This window comes from Triturus cristatus, chromosome 6, assembly GCF_964204655.1.
Source record: "Triturus cristatus chromosome 6, aTriCri1.1, whole genome shotgun sequence".
In the NCBI taxonomy this organism is placed as follows: Eukaryota; Metazoa; Chordata; class Amphibia; order Caudata; family Salamandridae; genus Triturus; species Triturus cristatus.
This window is the reverse complement of record NC_140589.1, coordinates 1,226,282,304-1,226,303,576: the sequence shown is the minus strand read 5'-3', so window position 1 is coordinate 1,226,303,576 and position 21,273 is coordinate 1,226,282,304. Positions and strand designations below refer to the sequence as shown.

At 49.5% G+C, this 21,273-nt stretch overlaps 1 long non-coding RNA gene and 1 pseudogene across 5 annotated transcripts in view; one reads left to right on the top strand and one right to left on the bottom strand.

The window, feature by feature from the left end:
- Positions 1–3,367: 3,367 nt before the first annotated feature.
- LOC146821210 (uncharacterized) overlaps positions 3,368–21,273 on the top strand; it is a 36,030-nt gene continuing 18,124 nt past the window's right edge. Inside the window, exons 1-2 of one of the 5 annotated variants that reach the window (XR_014962683.1) lie at positions 3,383–3,555; positions 4,592–4,685. This is a non-coding gene — a long non-coding RNA (uncharacterized LOC146821210). Of the gene's footprint in view, positions 3,675–4,591; positions 4,719–21,273 lie in introns of all 5 variants that reach the window. The other 4 variants (XR_014962680.1, XR_014962681.1, XR_014962682.1 and 1 more) reach the window with 4 other exon arrangements.
- Positions 17,688–17,808, bottom strand: LOC146821211 (5S ribosomal RNA; annotated as a pseudogene).

Here is a 21,273-nt window from a genome sequence, read left to right as displayed (position 1 = left end):
AATATGTTTGCTATGTTAAGCTGGCAGCATGTTTTCTTTTTTTTACTTGTATTCTTTTACATTTTTTTAAATGTTCTTGCATATGTTTGTGTGTTTTTTATTGTGGTTTTGTCAGTGAGAGAATGCATGAATGAAGCGATGGATAGATGAATGGATGCATGAGGGCAAAGATGAGTGACAGAGTGCATGTTTGATTATTATTGAGGGCCAAACTACATAAATGACACAAAGGCACTTCAATTCATAAGCCAGACTTATTAGTATTGCCAGTGCTTGTGGTTTAGGGTACTGAGCAGGCAAATGTTGTATTTCTATAGTTTAGAACATTTTAGTAATTAGACTATTTATTTTTGGTTTTTTTCAGTACCTTTGTGTTCTTTGTTGGTGCTGATTCTGCACAAAAAAATAGAAGGATGGGCTTTGTGCCCAGTTTGGGGCACAGGGCATCGCTGCCTCCATCGGTGCCCGAGGGAATGACTACCCTGTGATTTGGCTGTGTGTAATGTGAATTATTTCCTTTAGGGGGCAGATTAGATGTGTGACAGCAGTGAAGTGGTAGTGTATGCTTACTCTCTGAAAGTTCTTAAGCATAAAAGGGTTCATGATTGAAGCAGTGATTAAGATTTCTAAAAAAAAAAAAAAAAAAACATGTCCTGTGTATGTGCTGTCATGCGGCATTGGATATGCTGCATCACTTTTTATGTTTTGGTTAATTTTATATTTGGGGTCTCTCTTCTCCTTTACTAGCACAGCTGGATTTTAGTGAGTGTGATTTCTGAGGTTGGAGGCTCTTTTTTTCGCTTTCAATCGTTTTTGTTAGTCCATTGAGCTCACACCACTGTTGGTGGTTCATATAATTAGGGGCGGGGCACGCACGCTGTAAGTAATGCTGGAGATTGTTATGTGAAGTCAGGTGCTCTTGGCAGCTGCTTTTGACACAAGAAACACACACAACTGAATCAAAGTCAAAATAACTTTATTCAGTTATAAGAACCATAGAAATTTGACACAGATACATTGCAAAATTATGATTAATCTATCAGGATTACAGGAACATGGATAAAAAAACAAATAAAATGCACATGCAACTTAAAAATGTATAAACCTTGATATCAAATACATTAGGCATTCATCTCTAATATCACCCGTACAGTATAAACCATATAACTGATTTATCGGAAGCAATCACTCAATAGTTCATCAACTATACCAATTCATAACGTTTTCTTATAGACATTGCAGTTCTAATAAAATTCATAACAGCGATGCAAATGGTTGGTGTAGACAAAGACAGTAAAAAATTAAAACCGCCAATAAAAGTGCAAGGCCTTATTTCCCTGAGTAGTGAAGTTAACAATTGCCTCCTCGGGTCCTTATAGAAGGGACAAAATAGGATAAAGTGCAACGTGCTTTGTGCCGTTAAATTGTCGCACGGGCAGGGTGATAAATCTGAACCCAGCCTGATTGTTTAGGAAATGCCACTAAATAGTGCAATGTATTTAATCGAAACCTGGTCAGATAAAATCATACTTGAACATTAGTAGCAAAAGATAAATACAATTTCTGTTCACCAGGGGACATACCTGAAGGATCAGGCACTGCCAATTGCATACATGCCAACACTCCCGATTCAGGCGTGAGACTACCGATTTGAAGGCTAGTCTCCCGCCTCCCGATTCCTGCAAGCAAAAACCCGATTCCTCGGGGTTTCAGCTGACAGGGCTTGGTAATGTGTAACGTGCTAATTCTTCCAGCAATAGTCAGAATGGCGATGCAGGGGCTCAAGAAGGGGTGAAAACCAACAAAGCCCCATTAACAACCGAATGGTCTTTTAAACACCTGTGAAGTACTGGTGGGGGGGGGGGGGGGGTGGCTGTGTGTGTGTCCGGAAGCTGTTTCAGCCGGGGCTGACGGGGGAGGGAGGGGGGTGTATGCACTGACCGCAACCTGCCAGGCCAGTGCACGACTCTTGCATCCCCCTCTTTCTCTGCCTGCCATTGCGCTCCATGCTTCTGAAAGGTGATAAAAAAAACACGTGAATTTGCTTTTAAATGTCCGATCCTGCAGCAGCACACTTCCAAAGTCCATACATGACAGAAACCCGATTGAAGGCCCCATTCTCCCGATTTTTTTTTAATTTTTATTTAAATCTCCCACTTTGCTCTTCTGAAATGTTGGCATGTATGGCCAATTGTGCCAACAGAAGTGGGCCTTGGCATAGAATGCCTCTTTTATGGCATCCTTCGGATTTATGTTAATGCTTGCGAATTTATCATAATAATGACCCATACCCAACTCATTTAAACTTTTCTTCAGGAAGCGAAGCCAGGGGATGGTCAGTGAGCTATCTAAGTTCATACAGTCCAAGATAACGTCACGTGAGAACGTTAAGTCCTCAGATAACCAGATCTTGGTCCATAGGAGCAGCGGCGCAATGGCAATGCGACCTTCAAGGTAGGTCAGCCCTATCTCCGAAGGCAAAAATATGTGAGAGCACTATTAGGGATCAATAAATGTCTTTTTATAAATTTGTTTTCAATGACCTGCAGCCGTTTAGTGTTATAGTAACCCCAAACTCCCGCCCCATATGATGCCACCGATAAATACTTCGCTTTATAAAGGGTGACTAGTTCGGTCACTGGTTTATGGCCTAGTTTACGAGCAAATCGAAATAATCCTTCCACAACACGACTAGTCTTATGTGCCCTAGCTGCAATGAGAAAGTTCCAAAACATAGTTTCATTACAAATATTCCCTAAATACGTAAAAAAAATTGCTTTTCAATGGTCTTGCCCCCAACCTCGAAATTTCTTGTTTTAGTTAGTGCCTTTGGGGCCACAGGGATTTGGTAAAATTAACCTTCAAATCTAATGATGCCATAAAATCAGTGAAAGCGTTGAGTGATTTTTGGAGGCTATTGGCTGTTAAAGCCAATAAAGCAGTATGGTCTGCATACGATAGCAATGAAATCGATATGCCTCCGATTTGGGGAAAATAGAGTTTCTGCTCTACTAAAAAGGCCTCTAAACCATTTGTATATAATAAAAAAAGAAATGGTGCTAAAATGCGGCTGAATCATCAGTTGCAGCCTGACAAGAGCATTGGGATTCTCAAAGTGCTTCAAAAATGTTGGAACAGTCTCTGCAAATGAAATATACAGCATTGGACAAGGTCACAAGGACTCCCTCCTGCTCGCTCTGTGCTGGTGGTTCCCCCACTGGTCTCCGCGTGCCCATTTCATACTTTTGACGCTCGTTCAAAGAACATGAGCACTGAAGTGTCAGCTGCTGACTGCGCCAATCATGATGTGCCACCAGGTGGCACTACAGGGTCATTATTATGAAACGAATCGAAATTTGAGCCCCGCCCTGCAAAGAAAATGGAAGCCCCCTACCCACCTGGACTCGATAAGCTCTGAGGCCAGGGTACTGTGCTGAAGGGGCCCCAATGTGCTCGCCCCCCGCACCACGGGGCTGATGGGGCCTAAGGTACGCCACAGACCGCCACGTGACGTGTACCTCTCAGACCACACTGGCACCTGAGGTGCTTGAAGAGGTATGATCCTCGCCTATCTGGAAACAGCGACCATTACACTTTGCATGGAGGTCTCGCATCGTGATGTTAAAAGTGTCAGACATGGCGAAGGGAGATGAGGCACCCCACAGCACCCCACAGTGAGTGTCTGTTCATCCACTATATCTGGCGGAGTTAGCTCTGGAACATTGAACCGCCGAAAGAAAAGCCAAAGGTGCAAGCCAGCAGCACCCACCCACCGAGTCTCACTATATAGTACAGTTACACCAGAGTTGCGACCACACACTATTTGCATATTTATACAGCATCACACGTTTGACACCCAAGTGTTAATGCTTCCGGCTTCAGCGCTTTGTAGTGTAGATTAGGAAAGGGGAGTGCAAGCAAAACCTCCGCGAGCCTCAGCAAGTGGCCACTTTTTAAAGGAGACACGCTCAGTCTTTTTTGTTTACAGTTTTATATAGCGTGAATTCGACCCGAGGGTATTGAAGCGCTTTACATGAGCAGCACTAAGCTGCACACTCATGTCTTTTTCAGGCAGGGGAGGTTAAGTGATTTGCCCAGATTCACACGAAGTTGAGCCGACCTCGAGATACCGACCTGGTTCCCCAGTTCCACCGTTGGCAGCTCTGGCCGTTACGCCGCACCCCCTCCCTCAGTAATATCTGTTTCAATGTAGCGTTAGCATCTACCGGAGGTTTTAATTCTGACTCAAAATGCCCGTCTGTTTTAATTTCTGAAGTCTGCATTTACGATTATCTGCTAAAAATGTTGATTGTGCACAACCTTATTCTTTAGACAACGTATATGTATTCAACATTAGTAACCTTCATTGTTCACTTACCCGATAAAAAGATTAGGAATTAGCCTAAATTGTCAAACGTTTCTTCAATGTAATATCGAAGTATTTTTTTTGCACATCGGGCTTTTCCAAATTTACAAAACGATTGAGCCAATTATGTGGTTGGTTTGTTGTAGGAAGGAAACTTTTCGGGTGCGACTTTTTGCATCTTTCACCTTTCTTAAAATATTTATTGGCCTTCAAATTTGCATCTAGGGTGTTTCCAAGAAATTCCCCTCACCTACCACACAGAAGTAGTGCGAGTGACGTCTTTTCATGAAGCGACCTTCGTGGGAGTGAGCCGGCTGTGGTAGGCCAAAGCACTTTACCTCAGAAGTGAAAGGTGTTTAGAGCTTCTATTAGCATCCGATAAACACAACCCAGACCGTGGATAGAAAATGTTTAACCGGTGTTTGAATAATGAAAAGTTTCAATATAGTGTTTTTTTACCTAGTATGTTTAATTACATAAATAGTACTTTGCATCTTTATCCATTAATACTTCCATATAATCGCAGTCATATTGCTTTTAAAAAACACATTAATTCTGTTTATGGTGGAAATGTATTATCCATTGTCTTAATCCAAGAATGGTGAATTAATACCAGGCAGGAATAAGGGCAATCCAGTTTACCCAGTCCTGAATCGCTTCCAATCGGCAACAGTAAGCATTCCAGAATGTTCATTAGTTTGATGTTGTCTAATTGGGTTGGAAGACCTTCTGTGACATCATTTACCCGACGGCCCCGGTAAATTGTTGTATAGAGAAGTTATGAATTTCACCTAAAAGGAGATATTAACATTGCAAGGGCAGTTTACAAGCCCATTTTTTATTTTAGAAATGTCCACATTACAATAAGTAACAGTCATAACAGTGCATGTATGACATGGTTCGCAAGAGAGAAAATCAAGAAAAAAAAACCTTTTCAGTTAGATTCCAATAGGAAGGCAGGTGCCACAACATGGAAAGTAAAGAGAATTATTTAAATTCAATGAGCTGGGGCAGGGTTCTCCAAAATCCGTCCTGGAGGGCCAGATCCATGCCAGATTTTTAGCATATCACCATTTAGATAAATGTAATTTATCTTAAAAATCTGGCATGGACAAACTTTGGAGAACCCTGAGCTAGGTGAAAGAACAAATAATTTCAAGCATCTTTCTTTAGGATTAAGTCCTTAAATTGCTTTTCTAACTGGTATAGTTTGCAGGTTTCTCACCCAAGTCACTCGCTACCGTGGCCTAATATGCCTGAACATGGATATCCGTGCTTCAGGGTCTACTGTTGACTGGCATTAGTATACGATAAGTATCTGACATATCACTGCAGTACATAAAATCGTGGTGCCATTCCTACAGAGTTGAAAGGGGCCTTAACACCACCGCATTGCTACACATAGCATTAAGCTTTCATGATCGACCAGGGGCGTAAAATGTAAATTGATACTTGTATAGCGCACTACTCACCCGCAAGGGTCTCAAGGCGCTTGTACGAATACCGCTGTGGAACCCATCCTGGCTTTCCCTGTGAGGCGTCCACTCCTGGGCACTCCCCAAGGTGGAGGCCAGGCATCCTTAGCGTTGTGGGGGCCGTTGTGGAGATTAAGCAAGCTATTGCCCAGAGTTGCAGAGTGGGACTCCATGATTGGAATGGCACCAAGGCGAGAATTATCAGGTCCGTGGAATTTTTGAGCCTAAGACCCGCCGAGGCGGGGAATTGAACCCTGGTCCCAGGCTAGACCTCTACATCAGGGTCTGCCGCTCTAATCATTGAGCCACACTTCTCCACACAGTCCCCAGCATCCCCCCGAGCTGGTGGGGGCCCCCTCAGCACAGTACTCTCGTTCGAGAGCTCCAGATCAAATCTGGAGTGGGGGCCCCTCCATTCACCTTGCTGTAGGCCATCTCAAATTTTGTTACGCCACTGTGAACGACTTGGGTACATGGGCGTCAATTCACCAAAAGGCCAGGAGTAGCAAAATTGACAGTATACGCCATTTGAACTTTACTTTCAGTCACACACACTTGCTCACACATACAAACACATTTACACACTCGCTCTCTCTCACATAAACACATTCTCACCCGCAAGCATGCATACAACTTACATTTAAAAGCAATTTTACTTACCTTAGCTGCTGGAAAGGGTCATATTCCAGCTCATTGTACTCCATTTTTTATTACACAACTAGTGAATATTATTATTTCCTATTTGGGTAATACAAAAATTGACAGAAAACCAGGAAAGTGGAGCCCCAACCGACATCCATTAGGACCAGCTGCCATTTTGCCATCTCGGAGGTCAGGGGTCACAAAGCCAGTGCCAGGGGTCGCAAAGGGCAAGCCAGAGTTCGCACCCGCAACCCCTGGTAGCCCCTATATGAGGTCCATGTAGTAATTGGTTTATAGAGCCAAGGAGTGCAAGCATAAGTTTGAGTGCATATTTAGGTTTCTGTTATCTTAATGATATAAGAGAATACATCTTCCCAGTATTGTTATATGCCCGCAAAGCAAGTCCAGGCCACATATTGGAAACCTGACACTTCTGCAGCGCATCTAACATGCCCGAGGTGTTTCTCAGTCCATATATGCATACTTTTGAAAGGGTGTAGTAAATACCGCTAAGTGCATTAGCCTGTGTCGACTATTCAGTGATATGGTTTTTATAGTCGAGAAACAGTATGCCCATGGCTCACCCGTTATTGTTTCTTCCATATTAGATTGCCAGTTCTGTCTGCTCTTTTGAGTTGTAACTACAAGAGTGTTACCAGTCAGTGTGTATAACTGTGTGATAATGTGTTTGGGGCTCTTGTTGTGCAGTACATTTGTTAGTGAGTGTATTGCCTGTGGCTCACGTAACCACTCCCAGTATCTTCCAAAATGAGTTCTGTATCTCATAATACAAAAATATATCCAATGTGGTTAAAGTCTGTCCTAGCTCTCTAAACTGTTCTAATGTCAACAATGTATCTTCTCTGAACAGTTGTCCAATGTTATTGATACGTCATTTCCTCAACTGTGTGACTTCTACTTTCTTCTGCCCAATTGTGAACCATGTGCACCAGTTTACTGCCATTGTGAGCGTATAAAGCAGTGTGCCCTGCTTGGAGTAATCTGCTCCACGCGTGTACTGTGGTATTCACCAGGTCTGTGCTGCTGCATCGCCATGCTAAGCCACTAAACAGTGTAAGTTCAAGCTTCCGTGGCGCCACTGCATCACAATTTAACCACAAATGCGGCAGGTTCTTACAAACCCATTTTAAACATTATTGGTGGGAAACCCCCACCTCCCATTTAGAGGTGGGATAACCACATGGTTTTCAGGTGGAGCCAAATTAGACTCTGCCGGCACAAACCCTTACCTGCCAGCCCATTCACCACCAGCCACCAGGCCCTAGTGATAGCTGTGCCTAATTTGTGCCTGTGGTTTCTGGTGCTCGGCACCTGCACTTAATTGTCAACACCGGCACTTACGACAGTCTGCCACATGGTGGCGCTGTTTCATTTAGAGATTAGCACAACAACAGTTGTTTATTAATTCACTATACATAAAAAATGACTGATACCTGCCGCCCAAGCCATTCTAATAGCTTTGGGGGCCCGGCACAGTCTGCATTGTCACACTTGTAGGTGTGTGATGGCAATAGTTGTGTTTGTACTGTCATTGGCAGCTCTGGCAGCGGTAATGGGTGGTGCAATATGTAGTGGCTTCCTGACGAGTGCCCAGCACTTACGTTTTTTACTAATTGAGCAATGAGTGACAGTTGCCCCACCCTATATAGGACAGGGTGATCTTCACTAGCATTCCCAGCATCGGACTGCTATGTGAGGCATGACAGTCTTGTGCAGGGAAATTAGTGATTAGAACGACATGCAGAAAGAAACTGTGCATCAGGGCCATTGATTGTTTCGCAAAACAAGCGCCAACTTTAGGTGTTTGTTTATGAAAAAACCCCAGACGTGTTGAGCAGGAACAAAACAAGATGGGGTCCACAGCCTCCAGTGCTGCTGTTGGTGTGGTGGCTCCACTGTGGAGCTAGCTATGTAGGCTTCGAGACCCTTGCAAGGCAGGCAGTGAGCTCTCCTCCGCTAGGGGAGCAGAGACCAAAGCCTCTGCTGACCTGGAGGACTTGTGAGCTGCCCACTCAGGGCTAAAGGAGGCACTAAGCATTTACTTACTCATTTTTAAATATTTTTCTAAATAGTATGAAATGAAATGAAAATTAGATTTATAAAGCACTCTACTACCCATGGGTGTCTAGGTTCTAAAACCTCTGGAGGAACATGTCAGATGTGATGAGATATATAGATTTCAAGATTTTAAAGACCCAAGTTTGTAAAGCTTTGTGAAAGGAGAGCAGATCTGCTTTACTCTTTAATATCTGAGGACATCGAATTCCAAAGCTTAGCAGTGCAGGTAATAAAGCTACGGCTGCCCCGGTTGGCTTTTTTGAATCTGGGTACCACCAGGTTCTGAGTTACAGATGATGTAAGTGATCTGCTAGGGGTGTACCAATAGAACCTTTATTTGAAGTATTTAGGTCCCACATCATGTAGTGCCTTGAAGGCAATGCAGAGGGCCTTGAAATCAATTTGTTTTTTAGGTCTCGCCTAGCGACGCAGCGCATGCGGTGCTCGCCTTGGGGAGACCTAGTGTTGTCGGTTTGGTGGGCGAAGGGGGACAAGACATGTGCGCGCGTGTTAAAGACAGGAGATGTGCACGCATATGGCTTGTGGCGTTATCACAACTCCTACTCGCACCATACGTGTGCATATCTCCTGTCCGGGCGTGGCGCGCTTATGTCATCTGGTTCCATTTACCAGCTTGTTGCATTTGCAGCCATCCTGTGTGGCTCCTCAGGAAGGGAAGCTCGCCCAGACCTGGCTTTCATCCTGCTCTTGTGAACGCATGCTTGAAGCCAAGCCAAGCTCTATGTGGATAAGGCACTGCGAGATGGTGAGCCTTGTTTACGATCTAGCCCTGAGAGCATGTTAATGCGGTCTGGCCCGTAGCACCTTGTTCCCTCCACCCTGCCAATTCCCCCGCCACTTGCAACAGCCCGGCCGCATCTAGCACCGGAAAGATGTTGGGCCTGATCAATAGCTGCCACGCAGATTCACGAACTCTGAGCTGGACTCTGGTGTTGCTAAGAAACTCCTCTGTGTGTGGGAGAGGGGGTGGGACACAGAGGCTGAATGAGCCGCGGATTCCGAGCATAAAAGCACTGTGTGAAATTCCCTCTTCAGCACTTTGGATCTTGCATGGATTGGGAAGGAGGGTGAAGGGGGGCGTCAACCTTCCTCCACGATGAGCACCAAAGACCGTACCATACCCCCTCCCTCCCTCTCTTCTGCTAGCCCTTCTTGCATTGCGTTTTTCGCTTAAATGTGTCACCAGTTCCCATCAGCAATTCATGCCTTGATGCTGCAGTTTGCATGGCAGCCTGTGAGGTGTTGGTGGGAGACAATGCAAAAACGGCTCCTTGTTAGGACTAGTTTCAGTAAATAGTTAGTCTGTTTTCAAGTCTATCATCCCTGCGTGAAGCATTTTCTAACAGGTTTCACTGGTACGTTTTGTAATCTCGGCTTTCTCTGCAGTCTCACTCTTGAATAGCTGCTAGTGTTTGAATTTCAGAGGGGCTGTGCTTGTTTTAAAAAGGTGACCTAGCCGAACCACCTCCACCGACCCCCCTACGAGAGCATTGGGCACACTTGGTTCCTATTGCTTAATTAGAAGAACCCTGTTACAAATCCCCTTACCCGCAGTACTGCACCGCTCTAGCCTTCATCACTGGAATTTTCCATTCCCCCCTTTTGCCTAAAAACAAATGCCAGTTTGGGTAATCAGTCTAATAAACTTCATGTTTTTGTAGCACACGTTGGTTTTCAGTGGGCAGCTACACACAAGGTATTACACTACATAAGACCATTCCAGTTTTTTATACATCTAGCAGAACCCTCATCATCACATAAGACATCATAACCACGTGACTCAAATAGAATGCTCATAAATATTAAATGTATTACCTCAATAACTAGCATCGCTGTGCCTATAAGTGCATTTTCTCCCCCCACCCTCCCCGACCCCTTTTTGGGCTTGAATGTTCACATTGTGTTTGTTCAGCAACAGGAACCTGCCTGAAGACTGACGAACAAATGAGAATGATTGTTAGGCAATCCATTAGTGGCGGCTGGTGTTAAGGGGCGAAAGGGGCGTTGCCCCACTAGCTTCGGTGTCAGTCGGGATTAGGATCGAGGAGGAGAAGAAACTGTAAACAATGCTGCAGCTCCATTCCTAAAAAGAAAACGGAATTTGTATTCAACTTGAAGCAGTGAGCATTTCATTTGATTAAAATGACGTGCTCACTGCTTTATGTTGAATACAAATTCCGTTTTCTTTTTAGGAAGGGATGAGGTCAGAGACCTCCTGCGCATGTGCTAGTCAGGGCGAAGAATATTGCTCGCCTTCGAATCACATACGAGAACAGTAATGTCAGCCTGAAGGGAATGGCCAGAGAAAGGGAAAATGGTTCGGTTTAAATGGGGCGCTTATGCTGTGGCCCAGGCAGTTTTAGCAGCGCGCTATTGAAATGAATGGCAAGGGGCAGGGCTTGACTATCTAAAGACAGAGAAGTGGTGGGTGGCAACAATTGGAGCTCCCCTTGCATTCGCGCGACTTTTAGGCCTCCTTATTGGATAATGGGAGCAGGGGGAGTGGGCTGTGGAAGCGTTGGACTGCGTAGCTCTGATTTTGGCATAATCGGATTCGGCACGCTCCTACCCCTCCACGCTCGCGGCCCTGCTGCTGCTCCTGTCCTCCACCGACACAGGTAAGGCAGATCAATGATGAGTTTTGTTAGCCATGCCAGGCCCTGCAGCAAGCCTCCGTGCAGCTGTGCACGAATCCGTGATAGCCATGGTATCTAGCCTGGGGGTCATCACTTGGAATGCCCGACTTAGCCTTTCAGCCGCCCAAAGCCTCGAGGTCGCGTCCACATCCAGTGATTCTGGGCAAATCACGTAATCTCCCCGTGCCTTAATATGTAATGTAAATACGGTGCTATGTAAAGCGCTCCAATACCTTCGGGTCGAGTTCGTGCTATATAAAAGATGAAGAAAAAAAACCAAAAACTGAAGAACCAATTTGCTTAATTAGAACACTCACCGACGGGTTAAGCGCCAGGAGACAACAAATCACTTAGTCATGAGTGCTGTATAATCGGTTTTACTTAACTCTGAGCTGATAGATTCCACTCTACGCACAGCACTTTAGCTATGTCGTCCTTTGCCCGATTCCCCCTTCAGCCCCCTGCTCCGGTCTATCGCACAGCAGAGTTCACTGCCCTTTAAGGTGGGCGTAAGATGTTGCAGTCCTCCGTGTGCTTCAGTAAAGGGCTGTTGTAATGCACGAGGGGATGTGTCAGTGCAGCGCCCATAGTACCCCCAGGGGCACCCCGCTTTCCCCCCTCCCCCAAATTAGGTTACCCAAAGAAGACACAAGAAACAGTTGTAAATGGGTAACAAATGCTGCAGGATTTATTACATAATTCCAGGATATGTAATAGGTGGGTTATCTTACGGGCGATCCAAGGGCAGGCGGCCATCTACTTCACCTGCCCCGCCTGATGAGCCGGGCAGCACGGGAACGACCCGCAAGTGCTGCCCCCCAAGTGATTCTTTTTTCGATCACGTGCCGTTGAAATTCTACTCACACCCCCCCTCTCGGGGCGGAGCGTCGCATAGCAAGCCCCCGGTTGTTCAGGCCCACAACCGCCCGCAGGCCTAGCGGGGCGCCGACCGGCTTCCGGGACCTCTCTGGAGGCTCCTCGTTTTGGCTCAGGCACCACGTGGTGCCGCGCAGAGGTACCCTTTGTACCGGCCTGCTTCCAGATCGCCCTGTAACTCCGCCTGCAACGAAAAGAAAAACATTAAAACGTTCAGCCAAAAACCCCACCCCACCACACCACGCCGGGTAAGCGGTAGGGAGGGTAAAAAGGCGAGGTGGGCGACAAAGAGGTCGCCAGTGAGGGTGGGGGAAGGCTAAATAGCCTTCCCCTCACACCTGGGCCCGGAAGTGACGCGCCTTGCGCGTCACCTCCGGCCCCCGACACGGAGGGGGGGCAACAATCAGTATCCCTGCCCCCGCCCCCCCGAAGGAGGGAGTGGGGAGGGGTGACCGGGGCCCCGGGGCCACTAAGGCGCCGACCGCCGAGTGGCCCCCTGCGGGGGCCGCGGTCAGCGGCATAGTACCCCCAGGGGCACCCCGCTTTCCCCCCTCCCCCAAATTAGGTTACCCAAAGAAGACACAAGAAACAGTTGTAAATGGGTAACAAATGCTGCAGGATTTATTACATAATTCCAGGATATGTAATAGGTGGGTTATCTTACGGGCGATCCAAGGGCAGGCGGCCATCTACTTCACCTGCCCCGCCTGATGAGCCGGGCAGCACGGGAACGACCCGCAAGTGCTGCCCCCCAAGTGATTCTTTTTTCGATCACGTGCCGTTGAAATTCTACTCACACCCCCCCTCTCGGGGCGGAGCGTCGCATAGCAAGCCCCCGGTTGTTCAGGCCCACAACCGCCCGCAGGCCTAGCGGGGCGCCGACCGGCTTCCGGGACCTCTCTGGAGGCTCCTCGTTTTGGCTCAGGCACCACGTGGTGCCGCGCAGAGGTACCCTTTGTACCGGCCTGCTTCCAGATCGCCCTGTAACTCCGCCACAGCCCTGGAGGCGGCTAACCGTCGCAGCCAGGGCCCCCCACCAACCTAGCTCTTTACCTGCACCCTCTATTCACCAATGCTTCGCTTAAATCCAATAAAAACAGGTCCATGCCTATTTGGGAGAGGTGTACTCCATCCAAGTCGAAGTACCCCTTTACATTCCCCCGAATCATCTCATGGCGAATAAAGCCCAAACCCCTTTGGGCGGGACTCAAACCCTGTGAGATCCCTTATAACCACAGGCCCAAGACATACCAGTGAGCTATAGCTCCTGGATTGTAGATGGCCCCATCTATGTCCCCAATCCCTAGACGCTATCCCAATCGGATAGGGTCTGTTGAAATAGAGGGGCCTGTGAAGATGTGCGATAACTATTCGCCCCCCAGCGGGAAGGTTACACCTATTCACAATCCTGGGCATGCCCGCTTTGACTATTATGACGAGAAGGGTTACTTAACATTTGTACAGTCCCCTCAGATAGTTAACCTGGGGCACAGGAGTGCACCTCACTGCCAGCGCGTGACCATGGGCAAGGGGCGACTCTTGCCCCTGCCCACCATCCCTTATACCTTATAGGAATTATGCCCCTACGGATCCCTCAGTGATGATCCCTTAGGCATACCAGCTTCGGGAATCTGTTTGGCTTAAGCGTTGCGCGCTGTCATAATGTCCCCTTGTGTTTGCCCTGCTGACACCCCAGATATTGGGACAGCAGCACCAGTCTCCTGCAGCTGCCGTACGCGACCAGTGATTCCGGTGGGGGGTGCCACCAACCGCAATGGTCCTCCAAGCATTACGAAAGCCCATTTTTACCTGGGCCTCTCTCCAATTGATGGTGATTACACCCAGCTGAAGGCCAGAGGCCCGCCTAAGGAGCCTATGCACTTGTTTTGCTACCCGGCTCCCTTGTGGGAGGGCCTCAGAGTTAGGGCAACGCGTGTGCTCCCAGGGCACGGTGCTGCTGGAAAGCAGATATCTGATACTCACACGCTGGTACCTTATCTGTTGCTAAATGCCCTACTGCAGGAAGTTTCCCAAGAACCGTAGACTTCGCGGTCCCACCTAACTTGATCCCATCACCTGGGGGGAACCCAGTGGTGGCAGGACCTGAATGGTAACTCCATCCCGGCGTAGCTATCGCTTATTTGTGCCGCCGAAGCAGGCAATGCCCCCTTAGTCTCAAGTTCTACCCCTAGAGGATAACCTTGGGAGCAGACAAGTCTGTGGGAACCAACCGGAAACTTTGGTGCAAATACCGGCCCTATTCTGAACGTAGCGAGTGCTGCACGGTCAATAATGCCCTGATGCCCTGGGGCTCTACGTGGTCTTTACCAAACTTTGAACGACCGCACACTTGCTATATAACAACCATACCACTCCTCCTGCAGGCCTAACTCTTGGTTATGGTGCCCAGCTCAGTGTTCTGCAGGCCAATCGGCTCAGAGGTAAACCACGGGTTGCAATCCGCTCGCGAGCGGCGCACCCGCCACCACTTGGACAATCACGCCGGTAACCTTGTGCCGTGATTTAGGCCCTAGTGATGCGCTATGTGGCGACCACTTATTCTTTTGCCGCTATGTCAGAGCGTCCCCGAATTCAATGCGATTGGGGCGCTGAGCTGCACCCATATCTAACCCATCTAGTGGCTCAATCCAGACTTCCTTTAGCCTTAGATAATAACTACCATTCTATCTCGGTTGCGTTGCCCTGCCCGACTAGGCACCCACCCGGGTGTCTAGGTTACAGTTAGATATGTGTGAGTTCCCCATGTCAGTGACCGTTGAAGGCGGCCCACATAAGCATGTTGGCGGGGCCAGTTGCGGGCTTAAGCATACCTCTTTTAGACTGTCGGCAGCGACCCGTGTTTAACTGTTACTAACATGGCAATGACAGTTCTACGTTAGGACTATCCCCACACTGGTCCGCCCTGCCCAAGGACTGATGCACCTGGGAGGGCGAGGCCGTAAGCAATGGGGGTGGGTAACGTGACAACAATGACAAGCGACCCAAGCCCCCTTTCAGCAAAAGGTTGGAGACGAGCGACACGTGGTCACGTGTGGTCAGGATCGGACTGCGCGACCCTTACTGTAATTAGCCCTCATAAGTCGCGCGAACTCGACCCCGTACTTGCACAAGCCGGCACGGGGAGAATAGGGGATTCGTACCATATAACACGATCGCCGTGCCCGGCCACACGAGCACCGCACCCGATTAACCCTTGAGGAGCGGGGGGGATTAGTAATACCCGTAATCGCGTGATGTGGACAGTGCATGTCTTGGTATCATGTGTCCGCCTTATAGGAAGCCTGCAATTACATGATGAATAGTTATATCGCGCGAACTTGACCGGAAGGCATTGGAGCACTTTAACATGAGCACCGTATTTATATTACCTCTTCAGGCAGGGGGGTTTACGACATTCATACCATATTACCCGCTCCCCGACCGAACCGCGCGAGGCCCGCACCAGATTCTCCATTGAGGTGCGGGGGGTTTATTAATGCCAGTAATCGCGTATGTGAGAATTGCATGCACTTGTATTATTTATCTGCTTTATAGGAAGCCAGCAATACATGTTGCATAATTATATAGCGCAAGCTGAAGGTGTTGGAGCGCCTTACCTGAGCACCCTATTTACATTACCCATTCAAGCACGGGGGGCTTACAAGATTCGTATCATACTAAACGATCCCCGTGCCAGGTCCATTGCGCCTGCCGCACGCAGCCCACTGCATGCCCCCCCACCCTCAACGGCAGCGTAGCCGACGGGAGGGGGGGCGATAACCTTAACCAGGGAGCGCCACATGTGTTGCACCTCCCGCGATCAGCGGGGACCCAGGCAGCTCCCAGCCGTGCAGTGCTGGTGTTTTGGGGCCGTGAACCCACGCTAGTCTCCTACGTGCTCGAGTATATGGAGCAAAATCTTGCGAGCAATGCATGCACTGGTATCATGGATCTGCCTATATAGACAGCCCGCAATTACATGTTGCATATTTATATAGTGCGAGATCGACCTGAAAGTATTGGAGCGCTTTACATGAGTGCCCTATTTACGTTACACATCCAGGCACTGGGCGCTTAATTCAAAATACAATATTACATGATCGAGTGTACCAGATAACACGAGCACCGCACCCGATTATCCAGTGAGGTGCGGGGGGTATACTAATGGCCGAATGCGGACGCAACCCCGCGGGCCGGAACTGGTTACCCTAAACCAACAGCCAACTCACAGCTTACAACGCCTACCTCTTGCCCCCGCTCGCCCCAGCCGCGTGGAATACCGAAATTCCTTCAAACCTGTACTGAGCGCGAAAACCCTAAAGCGCCGGGCACTCGCACTGCCCATTCCGGAGCAGGGGGGTGTCATACTGGCCGAAATCACCGAGGATGGGGCGCACCACGAATGCAGATGGGCATAAAAGGATGGGCATGGCCCCCATGCGGACCACCCGGATTCATTTGCTTTTTATGTCAAAATGAGCGAATAAACTATAACTACTACTTCTACTAGTCCCTTTGCAGGCTGACTCGTCAACAGTCTGCATTAAATCACAAAGTAGAGACTGTTGATTTCACCCACGACCCAAAAAATGTACATCTTAGCGTCCAACCATCACATCATAAAAGTTGAATATTATGCATGTGCAGATGCAGATTTAAAGTGTATTGGGTTCCGAGTTGACAAGAAAGATTACAGCGATGTCACCTTCTATGCAGGCAATCCTTGGTCACCCCCTTTGCACAGCCCTTTCAGCGCCTTATATGTGTGATGGTACTAGTGTTTGAACACTACGCCCTCTAGCTACCAGGTTTGCATTTGACGTTTTAGTTAGGTAGGCCAGAAACCAGTGTAAACATCAGAAAAAGTGGGTGCAACATAAGTGCAGAACCTACTCTCCTACATGCGGACTGGTGCCCAGTGCCCATGAAGGCATGAATTCCTCTGGCAATCTCTTGTTAAGGATATCTAAATGACTGCACACAAACCAGTGCCGCCGATTTAAGCAAGAAACAAATCCCAATACCCAACAACATTTGGGTGCAAGAAATATGCCCCATAATACATAAATGCAAGAATGGTCTGGACTGAAGTGTAAAGGCCCAACACCAGCAAAAGTAATTAACGTCTGAGTGCATTTAGCATGCCCCAAGATGTAGCACAATTTAATATGGTTTGGGTGCACACAAATACCCCATCCCCAGTAACAGAAGTGTCTGGGTGTAACCGGTAAATAAAAGCAAGAATGGTTTGGGCGCAAAGCAAAAGTGCGGTTAGAGTTGCAGAATTGCTGCCCCGAACTGGAACTGTAAGAATAGATTGAGATACACTGAACATGCCCCATCTCAAGTAAAGGTAGGTAACAAGGCCAAAACATTAACCTACAGAAGGTGCAACCTCAGATCCCCGACGGTCTGAATACAATGATATCTCAAACGTATGCTATCACGGCATAGACAATGCGTGCAGGCAGCAGTTCAGCATAGTAAAATAAATATGCGTACTTGGCATTTTTTTTTTTTTTTTTTTTTTTTTTTTTTTTATTATAATGCTGCATATTGATATAGTGCGACTCGAACCGCAGGTATTGGAAATGCCCACAACACCTGGAATTCCCAGGCGGTCTCCCATCCAAGAACTGACCAGGCCCGACCCTGCTTAGCTTCAAAGATCGGACGAGATCAGGTGCATTCAGGGTGGCATGTCGGTGCGGACCGAAGGCTCCAACGCGGAATCAGCCAGACCGCAAATGTTCTGGAATCAGCCAGACCGCAAATGTTCTGCACATTTAACAGCGCGGTCTCGACCCACTGCACTGGAGCGCCCGCCTGACAAAGGGTCGCCAGGAGGGAGGGGGAAGGCACTAAGGCGCCGACCGCTGAGTGGCCCCCTGCCGCGGTCAGTGGCATTTCCACTGTCAATTACAGGAACAGCAGAATAAGTCACCCCCCAGAAGAGTTGCAATTCTGACAATTCAGGACCCCAACGTTCAAAGGATGGATGTGGCAGCAGGTATTTGTCTTTTTTAATTTATATTGAATTAATAAACAGCTTTTGTTGTGCTCATCTCTGAATTTAAAAACAGCACCACCGTGTGGCAGATACCATGTGGCAGGTACCGGTTCTGACTGTCATAAGTGCGGGTGCCGAGTACCGAAAACCACAGTTCAAATTAAACGATGGTTTTGCAAGTTCTCCCAGCCCACTGGGCAGTGCGTGATTGCTCTGTAGGCCTGTCCAACTCTGGCTGTGGACTGGAGTAGGCATAGTTTGTGCCACCGAGATTCGCGAATTAACTAGTGTCTCGGACAAGGGAGATGCACTATGAACAGTGCCCCATTATAGGCAGAGCCACAGGGCATAGGGTGGGGTGCCTCGGATCAGACGGGTTTCAGAATAGGCTGGGCACCAGAAGAGAGCACGCCTCACAGCAGAACACGCCCCAGAATAGATGGCCGGGTCACAGCATCTCTGGAAGCAGAATATGTATTAAAATAGGGACGGAGGACAACTTGTGCCCCTGAACAGTGTTTCGGAATTGACATTTCCAGCCACAGCCCTGTCACAGGAGAGTGCATGTTAATATATAATGGCTGTTGGTGAGAGATTCCCCACTCCATGGGACAGAGGGCCCCAGAATAAACAGGCTCCCAAAGCACACTTTGTAAATTTGTTTTTATGCTTAGTGCTCTGCCCAGCAACGAGGTGCCCCTCTCTCAGGGCATATTTCGAGCTCTAACTAGTTGCAGGGCCTTATACAGTTACTTTGCAGCGGGTGGCCCCTGAAAATAGCAGGGGGGGGGACCTCGCTGCACCACCCACACGGCAGGCCCCCCGCAGACGAAGGCCCTAGCAACGGTCTGCACGAACGACAGGCGAGAAGGGGGGGGCTCGCAATGCTCACTGCCCCCCCCCCCTATGCAACAGCTGGCCAGGGGCCCCAGAGTCGGGTAGATTGGATGGGAGGCTTGGGGAACGAAGCCTCCGACCACTCTTAACCGTTCCGGTGAGGGTGGTAGCAGTGTGTATTGACTCCATTCCACCCTGCTGTCCCGCACGAACAGCTACCTGGGGTGGGGGGGCAAGATCACGTGAAACCCATCGTGGCGTGATGGGATTGATGTACCTTCTACCTCTTGAAGAGAGATGCACATCCTGCCGGCGGCGTAATCTGAACCCAGGCGTGGCTTCCAATGAAGCTCTGGGGATCACGATGGTACGGGACACGACAACGGGGTAACCGACAATGACCTGGTTGCAAATATGGGGGGCAGGGGATCCTGCCCCAAACCCCCCCCCCCCCCCCGCCGAACCCCTTCTGGGCCTATGCCTTCCCCAGTGCCGTACACTCAGGTGCAGCTTCACGAGCAGGACCTCGCGCCGATCGGCCTATGCCCGGGGAGAAAGTGTTCCGCTGTGGCCTGGGGACACTCGGCGATAAGGAGCACCGGGGCACACCTCGGTCCTAACCACCAGCACTTACGAGCAGGACCTAGCGCCCATCACCTATGCCCGGGTGGAAAATGTGCCGCTGTGGCCGGAGGACACTATGCGATCAGGAATGCCGGGGCATACCCTGGTCCCAACCATCAGCATCTAGTGCCCTAAGCAAGGGATGGAGCCGCTCGATAAGGCTGCCCCCCCCAAACGGCCCCTGAGCGACCGGACCACTCCGGCCGAGGACCCCATTCACCACGTGGGCAGAGGTCCCCCTGAAACCGTTGAGATGCTCTACTCTGCAGCCACCTGCTGGTTGCCCCCCATGCCTGGAGGCAAAGGGAGAGGACCGCCCGTTAAAGGGAGACAATGAAATTGTTCCCCTCAGTTCTGCCCCCTGGCCCGTTAACGGGCTGCCCGTGCCGCCCGTATCTGCAAGTGAGGCCAAGGCCAAGCCCGGGGCAGAGATCCCCAGTGTGCAAGGAGCTACGGCGTACAGACAGACCCTCCCCTCGAGGTACCTCCCGGGGGCCCAGGACCCGATCGACAGTAACCACCCTGCCAGCTAGGCCGCTGGGCAACAGCAGGCCGCCGTCCTCCTCCACCCCCACCTGGATGCCGCCAAAATTTGTCCGTAATGTGGCCGGCGGTGGAGGGTTAGTGTGTCGTGTCCCACACAGCAACAATGGGTTGCACTCACCGCAAATTGTTCAACGCGGCTCCGTAACCTGACCCGACACGAGGGACACGTCCAGACGGCGTGACGAGCAATGGCGGGGCCGAGATCACAGCGACGAGGACGCCGACCGAAGGAGACTGCGACCGATCAAAAGGCGAGGTGGGCGACAAAGAGGTCGCCAGTGAGGGTGGGGGAAGGCTAAATAGCCTTCCCCTCACACCTGGGCCCGGAAGTGACGCGCCTTGCGCGTCACCTCCGGCCCCCGACACGGAGGGGGGGCAACAATCAGGATCCCTGCCCCCGCCCCCCCGAAGGAGGGAGTGGGGAGGGGTGACCGGGGCCCCGGGGCCACTAAGGCGCCGACCGCCGAGTGGCCCCCTGCGGGGGCCGCGGTCAGCGGCATTCACGCCGGCCCCCGCAAGTGCCTTCATTCTGGCAGGGATCAGTGGAGTCAGCATGGCACCTGGGCTCTGTTATATCTCGCGCTGGGCTCCGAGGGCTACCAACACCTGGCCCGCACAGTGTCCCTGCTCCGGAGCTGCCCCTGGTGTAGGTGAAGTGAGGGCGCGCTCGTGGGTGGACTCCAAAGACTGTGGACTGGAAGTTTTAAAGGACGACTCTCCTGTGCCCTACTCAGAGGCCCTTAGAGTAGTCTGGACCGTGCCGCGAGGACTTCGGCCCCTGGAGAGGTCACCAGTGCTCAGCCAGAACCCAGGCATAGGAGTTCAGTGCCCAGACCCACACATAGGGTTGCTGGTCCTGTGCGGTGACCCAGAGGCCTGCCTATTTACTTCTCTTGCCCTGGAGGCCATGCCAGTACCTTGCCAACCAGCCCGTAGCTAAACCATCTCTGTGCGTGGTTGAACCAGGTACCCCAGAGAAATAGTGTTTAGATGCCCACTCTGGGCCACCTAGTCCATGCCTGTGCTGCATCTGTATCTGCATCTGCTGTGGGTGCACATTACTATCATACAAAGAGACTTACTTCTCATACACAACTCGCTAAAAAAGATGATGCCCGAATCACAGAATACTGCAGGTATGCTGTGTTCCATGTCTGTGTT